The 11,531-nt window shown below is 41.4% G+C and overlaps 1 pseudogene; it reads right to left on the bottom strand.

Annotated features, from left to right (window-relative positions):
* Positions 1-471: 471 nt before the first annotated feature.
* Positions 472-1,571, bottom strand: LOC104874082 (annotated as a pseudogene).
* Positions 1,572-11,531: the final 9,960 nt, after the last annotated feature.

The raw sequence follows: 11,531 nt of genomic DNA, 5'->3' as shown, positions 1-11,531 counted from the left end.
GCATTTTTTTTAAAGGCTGACAAATCATTAATATAAGCATTAAGCATTTGCTATATTGAAAAATATAGCTCTAATACTAGCAGTACAGAGTTACAGAATATATTTTTAACAGTTAATTACAGGCATATTAAATATGGTGTTTCACGGACTGGAGGAAAATGGGTATTTTTTCCTTTGAATTTACTGATAACAAATTAGAATATTTCTGCTAAGCATCAATGTTTGAAAGGAAAGTAAAAATCAAAACTGTTTATTGTTGCTTTTTGCCATTTGACAGCATTTTACACACAGGCTTTGATCTTCAAATTACCCTGGATTCAGTAGAAAAACCTTTTAAATGAAGTTTTTGTACAATAAAAATTCAGGGGCCGGGGATTTAGCTCAGTGGTTTGGTGGCCTGCCTTGCAAGAGCAAGGAACCAAGTTCAATCCCTGGTACAAAAAAAAAACACACAAAAAAAAAACACAAAAAAAACTTCTCAGCAGTCAAAGTTTAGACTGTAAATAAATACGTGCAAAACATACTTTTCTGAGAACACTTAACTTTCAACAAAGCACCGAACTACACAAATGCAGAATAAAAACAGCATTTCAACTCCACCAAAAGTCATCATAACAGGTGTAAAAGTCACCTAACTTCACTAGGCACTGTTCACTTTTAAACAGACAATAAAATATTGTCCACAAACAATATCCCAGCTCTATGGCAGGTTTCAGAAAGTCTTTATCTTCATGCTTTAGTAGTGATGACCAGGTGAGTAGTATCAAGATCTGGAGCATGATCTGTATCCTCCACAACTATAGTAGGGAGAAGGTGAACACCTTCTGTAAATCTGATCCCTCTCTTGGGCAGCTCTCCATCCACCTCCTCCACCACCACCACCTCCATCACCACCTCCTCTGTGTGATCTGCTGTAGGAGTCCCTATCCTCATAGCCGCAGTAATATCCTCTGTTACAGTGATCCTGATGGCGTGAACTGCCACATGTAGGTTTCCCCATGTAAATTCCTGGTGTTGGGCTATGTGATCTTTTTATTACAGAGAAATAACTCTGATCCTGCACCCATCAAGTTCCATCCCATTGGCACACTCTTTAGCTTCCTTGGCATTACATTTTCAAAATACACAAAGGCAAATCCTCTTGAGTGCCTAGACTGCTGGTTATATACAATAGACACATCATCAGTGGGGCCATATTTAGAGGACACGTCTCCTAAATCTCTTTCTCTGGTGGACAAGCTCAACCGAAACACTCCAAGACAACAGTTTGGTCAGGATTGCCCATTTTTCAACATGACACCTTCGAGTAGATGGGAGAATGGCTGTGGCTGTGGTATCTGTGATCATCTCAACTGTAAGGCCTGCTATGAGTTCTTGATCTTGTGTAATGCCTTCGAGAACTTCTCCTGGATCTAGACCTAGATTCAGATCTGGACCTGGACTTTGATCTGGAACATGTGGAATCTTCCTCGGAGGGAGGCCTTGCAGATTTCCACAATCCATGAGCACTTCTGCTTGTGGAAACAGTGGGATTCCCATTTGCTGTAGTTCTGCTCACTGCTGTCGATCATAAGTCCTGGCTTGATGTTGCCACTTGTTGGACTTTAATCAAAGCTGCCAAAGTCTCATGCCTTCTTTATAGAGGCTTCACTGCAGCCTGCAGGATGATCTGGGTCAGCTACTCAAAGCTGAAGCCTAGAAACAGCATTTTCCCAAGATGGTCTCAGACTTGTAAGTGCAAACTTGTAGTTCCTAAGTAGCTGGGACAAAAGGCACCTGGCTTAGTTTATCATTCTGTCATCAGTGCTATGATGCTGCTGATAATGCATGATAGCAGGATGAAAGTTTTCATTTTTATCTTGGTTCAAGCTGATTAAAAAATATTAACTACTATTTACTTGTTTTTGCATTGGCTTTTATCATAAACTTGATTTTTTGGGGGTGTAGTATTGGTGTCATTTATTTATTCAGCCATTTATTTGTTTGAACAGCTGTGACATATATTTGCTTGAGACACAGTGCTGGGGAAACACAGGTAGAGAAGGTGGATACAGTCTCCACTCATGAAGCAGTCAGCTGAGAACAGCCAAGGTATTTCAGGAAGCAGCAAGGGACATAAACTAGCAAAGGTGACCAGAAATGACTTCTCTGAAGTTCCATCTGAAGTGAGCCATGAGGATGAGAACCCTGTACCTCCCTACACAGAGGAGAAGATGTTCACTCCTGGGGAGGTGGGGATGGGAAGTTAATCACCTAGGGTGGTCATTGAATGGAAAGTAGGCCTGTGTGATAGAGTGGCACAGCGTGGCACTGGGGAGAGGCGGGAAGGGGAGCACAGAGCCCAGCAAGCTTTGATGTGCCCTTAGAACAATGCTCATATTGAACAACTTTTATAGACTAACTGCCCCTATATACAGCACTGGGGTCTGGAGACGAGCACTGCTGGGAGTGATCGTCACCCCACTGTGCTCCTTGGGTTAGGCCCTTTGGAGGCAAAGTCCTGGTAGTCTTAGGATGTTCCTACTATTAGCCTTCCAAGGCTTAACAGTTCTTACAACACACAGGATATTTTCTTGGATTTCAGAATCATGTCAAGTCCTCCCCTGCCAAGCCCTCCCCTCAAACATGTACCTAGAATTATCGGATAAATAAGATGCCTATCTGTTTGTGTTCCAGGTTTGTTTGGCACATACTCTCTTCTTTAGAAAACAAGACTTGTCCTTTCAGATGGTTCCTTCTCAGAATGTGGTGGATCTGTTCTTTAGGTCTAAGTGGAAACTTTTGTTTTCATTCAGAAGTGGTGCATATTTTAACAGTTTATATTTTCTGTAGTAACACAATACTTGAGGGTTGGTTGCCTCATAGTCACAATCTTATATAAAAAGTCTGCTGGGGCTTCTAACCACATTTAAACTAGAAATAAATTAGAAGTAACATAGTGATTTCAAATAGCTTTATGTTCAAGATGAGATTTTTGAAGTTATTATTCCACTGTGAAGCTTCATGATTATCATTGTGTACAGCGGTATTTATGGGTAAGCAGCAGCCAGATAAGTGTGGTTGGTATGGTAGGTTGGGAGAGGGACACTTTCTCCATAATGGTTCATGCTGAAAGTATAAAAGTGGAGCCACTCAGCTTTGCAGTCTCAGTGCGGCTTTGGGAATCAGAAATCTCATTTTCAAATCAAGATGAGTTTCACATTTCTTAAAATACTGCAAGGGCCGGGGATTTAGCTCAGCAGTTTGGTGGCCTGCCTTGCAAGCACAAAGACCCAAGTTCAATCCCCAGTATAAAAAACAAAACAAAACAAAACAACAACAACAGCAACACACTGCTAAAAAGTTCAGAGACACTTGTGTAACCAGCTGTCTTTTGGGAGAGTTGGGATAAGGTGTTTCCTTTTATAATATAAGGAAATTTTCACTTTGGAAAAGATCAAGCATAACATGGAATTGAAGTTACACTTTGAGAAACACTTGTTGATCACAAAACATTGTTAGGATTTAACACATCACCGAGAATGCTATTGACATTTTCTTCGGAGAGGTTTTGGAGAACTAGCTGAATTCTGATGTTTGGTTTGGTGAGGTCTTGCCTAAGCAGGTGGTTGCTCATTGTGACTTTGTGATCTTGCAGTTGTAAGAAACATTCTGGAAACATCTTAAAGACATAAATGCTTATTTCACCACTTAAAGAGTCTTTTAGTAAAAACACACAAATAATGGTTTTTATGGAATGAGTTGATCCTTACAAGTGTTTTAAAGGAAAAGCAATGCATTGTTTTCAATCTATATCTCATTACCTGCCTTTTATTTCTAAAAGCTCAATTGTTTTCCATTATCAGGACAGTTTATGTGGACAGTTTGTAAAACATGTATGATTCTTTTTTTTCTAATTTTCTGGAATACTGCCACCTAAGGAAAACAATGTTTAAATTCTAGTATTTAATGTATTATTTTTATTTCCTTTAAATTGCATTTTAAGCCACCTGTGGTGGTACACACCTATCACCCTAGGATTCTGGGAGGCTGAGGCAGAAGGATCACAAGTTCAAGGCTAGCCTTGACATTTAAAGATTCAGCAAGACCTTGTCTTAAAAGTGTTTGGGTACATAGCTCAGTCTGAAGACTCTGGGTTCAATTCCAAGCACTGGAAGAAAAAAAGGCATTTTAGTATGATGGCCTTAGACTTTAATTTTTCTTCCTCTTGGAGATTTAGATTGGTGTTAAAATGCTATGTTACTGTTTCAGCTTTTACTTAATTTATTGTAACCGTTTTAGGCAACAGATCAGGTAATTTTATACTAGTGGTGTTCTCTGGCAGTGTATTTTGCTTACTATTTCATCTTAAGATGTTAGCTTTCAACAAAGCTTTTTTACCTTACATGCCAACTAAATAAAATGATGTAAATGCATGCTTTTAATTAAAATAAAGACTACTGTGTGTTGACTAGGGTTGTAGAAACATCAAGAATCAGTAAGTGGACCCCTCAGCATTTTAAACCTTTGGCATTATGAGATGACCTCACAATATTCTTTCGTGGAGACAAGTTAGAGGAAAGGGTAAAGAAGTGCAGAGCCTGCCCCTGGTGGTACTGGAGGAGTCTGGGAAGAGGTATGCAGTGATCCAACTATGTTGTAAGGACCTGCCCATTTCTTGGCTTTGCTTTCTCCTGGGTTAGCTACGTTCTCAAGCAGGGATTTTCTACATGATTTCATGGTGGCCACTAGTGGCTCCTGGTTTGTTTTCTGCCAGTTTAATAACTAGCAAGAGAGATTTAGCCAGGGATTTAGCTCAGTGGTTTCGCCGCCTACCTTACAAACAGAAAGTCCTGAGTTCAATCTCCAGTACCAAAAAACAAAAACTAGCAAGAGAGTTTCTTCCCAAATACTTATATAGAAATCTCAGGTTTAAGTCTCCCTAAACAAGCACAGCCCCTTGCTGTTCCCAAATCAATCATTGAAGCAAGAAAAATGGTTCACAGCAATCATTATCCCAGGGCCCTCTCCCCACCCCACCTCACCCTGGAGGACCAGTGCGCTGCCCAAAGAGAGATCAAGGCATTGCAAACGGAAGCTGGGGATAGGCTCTAAGCACTCAGAAAAGCCCTGGGGTGTCCAGTGAGAGGATCAATGAAGAAAGAAGTGTCCTTCCCATGCAGGTATTACTGACACCATATACTTTGGGATCTAGCTGCTATGTATAGACTGTTTTCATCACATTAATTCTGTCAAAAAGAAGGACCAGATCTTTAACTTGTAATACCCTAGTAGTAGGCATAATCCTAAATAACAGGACTCTAAATGTTTAACTGGCCATTTCATGGAGGTAAGTAGGAAATGTTAAGTGTCACTGTTTTATTTGCTAGTTTTGTTTAGTATATTTGAACAGAAACACCTAACTCTATAAGTAGACAATTTTTTTTTTAAACCATAACTATGTTTAACACTATAAAATGTGGCCAAGCTGGCCTCGAATGTCTAGTGATCCTCCTGCCTCAGCCTCCTGTGTGCTGGGATTATAGACATGCACCACCACACCCAATTTAGAATGGAAGATCTTAACTATAGGTTCATATTCTTGCTGAGGAACCATGAAAGGGCTTCTGGGTGTCCCTGTAATTCCTAGCAGAATCCTATGTACATATACTGTATTTGCTTACCCCTGTGCATTTTTCTTGAAAGTGGATCCATAGCTTTCACTAGATGCTCCAAAAGAAATTTGTTATCCACAAAAGGCTCACAACCACTGATAGAAAAATACACTGGCAGGAGTGGTTCCTGACTTCATGAGGTTAAATAACCTCACTGTCTGTGAGAGAAAAGCCGTGCTGTTTAGAATCACAAAGGAGTTTGAGTTTGAGGATGGATTGTTGGCTTCTGTTAATGAATTCAGTCCGTTTGGGGTTCAAACAGGATATATTATGGATGAGCCTGTAATAAAATGGGTTTCCACAGCCCTGCAGCCTGGTGCCTAATGACTGGAATCTGCTGCCAGCTGGTTTTGGCTCAGACCACAGCCGGTGCAGGCCCTCCTCTTGCCACTTGGAAGGAAAGGGAAAGTGATAACATTTAATGTTGCTTTACTCTCAGAAGCAGTTTATGACCACAGTTTAATAAAAGTTCTTGAAGCTTCCTTTCCCTCAGAGAGGAGGGGAGCCAGGAAGCCACAGCAGGACTTGAGTCAAGTAGACATTAAGCGCTGAGTATCTCCTCCCTCTAGTGGCTGCACCAAAGAGGGAGGAAGAGAGAGAGCCTGGTGTTTCTTGTAATTTAGTGAAGGCTGTGGTGGTGCTTCCCTGAGTTGAGCCCTGGCCCCACCTCACCTTGCCCCAGTGATAGCTCCGCATGACACCCGGTGTGGCCTAGAGCACTGGCTGTGTGGCCCTCAGTCTGTGTCACTGGGTCACTTCTTACAGGTCTAAGATCTGTGCAAGTGTTAGATATTGGCAGCTGGTAAAAGAATTCCTAGGCTGTAAAATATTTAGCTAAAGAAAAAGGTCCTCCAAGGGAATCCATGGATTGGGTTACAGGATGTCCCATGAAAATGTCCTTCAGTAGGCGTCCACCCTAGTTCCCCTCACCACCGAAGCTGTTTGACTTTGACTAGTGTCTTGCTTCTCCCTGTCCTTCTAAATCCTGGTTGTGGTGATTTTACAGCCAGCATGCACATATCCTGCTCTGCTCTGTGGCCTTTAAACTTGGGCAATGATTTATAGTAAAATGTATTTTATGTCATGTCCATATACTTGTGTATATAAACAATTAAAGGGGGCTCACCAAGCACTGCTGTCACTGGTGAGGGACAGCGCATGGTACCTCTTTGTGTCACACAACAGAACCCAGTTTTCAGCAGTGCTTGGGTTATACCTGAGTACTGGGTGTCCGGGAATAAATGTTCTAGTTACAGTCTGTCCTGGCTTCATGGACCCAGTGCCCTCTCTGGTGTTAGGCAAGTTTCTTCACCTCTCTGAGTCAGTTTCCTCTTATTGAAAGTAAAAGTGATAAGAATACTACCTTAAAATGTTTTGTGGATTGATACATATTCTATGTAAATTGAATAGTATATAAATATCCACATTAATACATTAATAGCAAGCATGTTAAAATATTACTGTGTTCTTTTGCTAAGTTTAGCAAGTGTATTAGGATCATAAATACTGTATTTAAAAAATACATACTGTATGTTTCTCCAGTTGGATTGCATTTGGAGCCCAGTAAGAATAGATGGCTAATATGTATGGATAAACCCTATTCCCAAATATTTTTATACTTTGAATTATCCAAAACGTTTTATGTTAAAGCAACAGAAACCCCAAACAAACTGGCTTATACAAAAGCAGGAATTTGTTTTTTCCCATGATGGAGAAGTCTGTAGCATTGCTTTTGGCACTGACCATATCCAGCTACTCCAGTGATACTAAAAATCTTTTTCTTCATTTCTTGTTCTGCCTTTCTCTGTTGGCTACATTTTTCCGCACGCTTTCCCTAAGCAGTGTTTTCATTTTCTGTCTGTCAGAAAGAGCCTCTTTGAAGCTTAAGTTTTGTACTGCCTGGGGTGGGCATAGACTCTGAGGAGCTAGACTCACTTGCTCCTGAGCCTCAGCTGTGTCAGCGGCTGAGCTGAGGGAAGCACAGGCTGCTGGATGTGTGGGGTCACTTAGCTCCACTCAGACCTCAACGGGGGACCCTAGTAGATGCCCACCACATACCCCACCATCCCTTCCCTGAACTCAAGACTTTCTAAATAACCCAGAGGAGGACAGTGTTAATATCTGAGAACTTCTTACCCCAAGCTATTCATCTCTGCTCTAATGTACAGTACAGATATGTTTAAAGATGTGTGATTTCTTCTTTTCTGACCACTGCTAAAACAGTTCTTTTCCAACCACTCTATATTTGTGCTACCACATAGAAGTCATCATTTCCTTCTGTTTTATTTTATGCCTCCCTCCCTTATCTGCTTTCCCAAGCTTTTAGTATTTGCTGGCCTCGTTATGAATGATAACATTCAAAGATAAGAAACTCTAGCCTCTCGGTGTCCCTCCTTTTCATTTTGTGATCCAGGCAGTCCAAGGGTTAGAACCACATTGTGCAGCTTTGTAACCCTCTGGCTGGGGCTGTGGGTCATTGACTTAGCAGCCTACCTGAGGTCAGGTCTCTCTTATTAACACTTGCATGCACACAAATGGGCAGTGGATAGTGGACTTTGGTTTCGTAGGAACTCCAGAAGGCAAAGTGTGTCTGCCAAGGAGTTTCAGAGTTAGCTAGGTCTGGGGCCACAAAGCTAAAGACATACCCCAGAGCAGCACTTTTTGTCTGCCACATGCAGATACCCTGCAAATTAAATTGCACATGTAGTAAGCCAAATATTGTGCTGTAGTGTCTCATAAATGTAGGATAGATAAATCAAATGTGGGTCCATATATAGACAAAGATATGGATTCAGGCACTCAAAAGTATGGATTGTCTGGGGGAAAATAGGAAATTCTCTACAGACATTAAAAAATTCTGAAGCCTCAGTATTCCTATGTGTACATATCTGTGTGTCTGTGCATGTGTGTCACATGGGTATATGAAGAAACGCCAGATATAATTTACATGGTTATCTTGGCAGGAACTTCATAACCCCGTAGGCCAATGATGGTGAACCTTTGGCATGTAGGCCACAGTGGACATGCAAAGCTGTCTCCACAGCATGCAAACCAAGTCTCCCCAGCAGCCAAGCACTGGATAAGAGTGTGCAGAGGTGCCTTCAGATGAGTAAGTGGGTTTGGGGTTGCAGTTTGGGCAGTCATCTCTAAAGGTTCGCCATCACTGCTATGGGCTCATCATACACAGTTGATGCCATGCTGTCAAACTACATGGGGCAGGACATTATTCATTTAACCCAGAGAGAGGTAAAATGATATGAGGATGTAGCTGAATGACAAAGACAGTAAATAATTTAAATGAAAGCATAATTTTAAAGTACCACATTATCATTTTGTTTTTCCTTTACTAGAGCAGTATGCATGGAGACCCAGATATTTTTCTTGCAGTGGCTGGTCACTTGCTGTGAAGCTTTAAGCACCAGGAATATTTTCATGTAGGTTCAGGGTCTTTTGCCTGGTCAGTATCTGTCAGTCTGTCTGCCTCTGCCCTTGCCCCTACTGCCCCAGGCTGGCCTTTTCTAGTTATAATTTATTGCCTACAACTTCCATTTATATTTCCTTAAGGTAGATGTAGAGCTTAGTGATACTTACAACACTGTCTAAATTTGAGGATTTTTTTTGCATTTTTCCAGTCTTTCATAGTTGTCTCTCCCATAGCTCATTCCATAGCAGATTGTTTTCATGGGATCCCTTCATAGATATTAATGGGACATTTATTTCACTTTGTTTTTATAGAAACAAGTACATTTTGGCATTCATATCTAATTGCTTTTACATGATTCTCTGGCACAGCAAGCACAACTGGCACAGAAAGGCTGGAGAGGAAATAGCTCACCTGGTTTAACCACATGGCTCACTGGTGAGAGCAGATGTGAATGTCTGTGTTGGTACCATGATGCTTGCAGAGGACGCTGTATGTTTGACTCTTTACATACATCAGGATATTTAATTTTCAGTCATGTCATGTCAGGTCCTGTTACACTTTACACAGAAGAAAACAGTGCGCAGAGAGGTGGAAGTTGCCAAGCATAGCCTGCCAGCTGCCACCATTCAGCTGGCTGGTGCTTTGTCACCTATTCTGCAGAGGAAATGACTGCACTTTGCATGGAGGTAATGTAAGAGTGGGAAAAGGAGGACGGGGAGACAATGAATAAAATAATGACCCCTTAAAGCCTTATCATAACTCTTAAGGACTTCTGAAATATGCTTCATATCTCCCTAAAATTAGAGTCTAGGCATTAAGAGGTAGAAATTACCCTTTACATCCTGACAAGGTAACCAAGATTCAGGGAGTGAGATAGTATTGGCATGTTCTTCTTGAGGCATAGTTTCCTGATTTACTCCATATTTTCTCCTAGATATAAATGATGCTTACCAGTAATCGGAGAAACATTCAGATAATGAGAGGATCTTAGTTTGCCAAGAGAGTAGACAGGTTGGAGTTATGGACACAGAATGTTAATCAGATCATCATTTGTCACTTCAAACCAGAACAGAGCTTGTACTAGAGAATCTCAGGGCTGGAAAAAGTCTAGTGACATGGTTATGTCCATCCCTATCAAGAGGAGGTGGGAATTAAGCCAGTTGAGCACCTACAAACATGACAGCGCTGTTCCACAGGTTAGGAATCAGAGCTCCAGGGAGGTAAAGGGGTTTGTCCCAAATCACACATCTTGAAAGACATGGAACCCAGTCCTGTTGAACTGAGATCGATGATCTTTGTGTCCTGATAATTGCTCATCCTGTGTGGGTGTTTAACAACAGTTTTCTTGGCTAGAAGTTCTTCCTCCAATTAATCCTAAGTCCCTCTTGAGTTTAAGTACACGCTTTTGTATTCCTTAGTCAACACAAGCAGCAATGGATCAGACAGTTGGAGGGGAAAAGCAGGTGCAGGCTGGCAGTGTTTGGATGTCAGTAGTCATAGCCAAGGTTGTATAAAACAGTAAATATTGCTTGACTCACCCACATCCATGCTCACATCTGCTCTGCCACAGCTCCATCAAACCTGTCCTGAATGGTTTTCAGCCTGGGAGCTAAGAGACACAGGAAAGAGAGAACCTATCTTTGACAACTCAGTCCATCTTTGGCCAGGGGGGTCACAGACACTCATACCATCTTATGGACAAAACTTTTGTAAGAATGCTTTCCTTTCCTTATGTTTGCAAAAGTAACATGTTTATATCAGAAACTTTGATGGCCAAAGAAAGCTCAAGGTAGATTATGAAAACTGAAGTATATTACCAATAATTCTCTGTCATAGTTTAATGAATTTCTCTAGAATGTGGCAGTTTAAAACACACTTCATATTCTCAAGTGGGAGTCAGGAATCTGGGAATGGCTTAGCTGGTGGTTCCCTTGGGAGGTTGCAGCCTCGTTGTGAGTTGAGGCTCTATCACTTCAGTGGCTGGAGATGCTGGAATGCTTTCAGAGCCACTCCCATGAGTGTTGGCTCCAGTGGGCGGGAGTCTGGTCCTTACTGCCTGGTTCTCTCCAAAGGGGCAGCCCCGCCTGTAGCCTCTCTCATTACCATGTTGCTGAGAGAAAAACACATGCTAGAGAGAAACCAATCCAGAAGCCCAAATACCTTACAAGCTAGTCTTAGAAATGGTGTTCCATCACCTCTGCTTTATTCTGTTGGCCATACAACCTATCAGGTAAGATGTAGGAGATGACTACAGAAGAGTGTTACAGCCAAGACATGAGATCATCTTGAAGGTTGTTTAACACAGGGTGTAAATTACAATTTTGTTAGGAAAAATTACATAAGCTTTCCTCCACAGTTATTTTCCCTCCCAGAATGATTACCAAATATGAAAGATCACTAGGAAAAACAGTCCCAGGGAAATGCAGTGTTGAGTGATGTTTATTCCTCTCACC

Source organism: Fukomys damarensis, unplaced genomic scaffold (assembly GCF_012274545.1).
Source record: "Fukomys damarensis isolate Sample0158 unplaced genomic scaffold, DMR_v1.0_HiC HiC_scaffold_32, whole genome shotgun sequence".
Lineage (NCBI taxonomy): Eukaryota > Metazoa > Chordata > Mammalia > Rodentia > Bathyergidae > Fukomys > Fukomys damarensis.
This window is presented reverse-complemented; position numbering and strand designations above follow the sequence as displayed.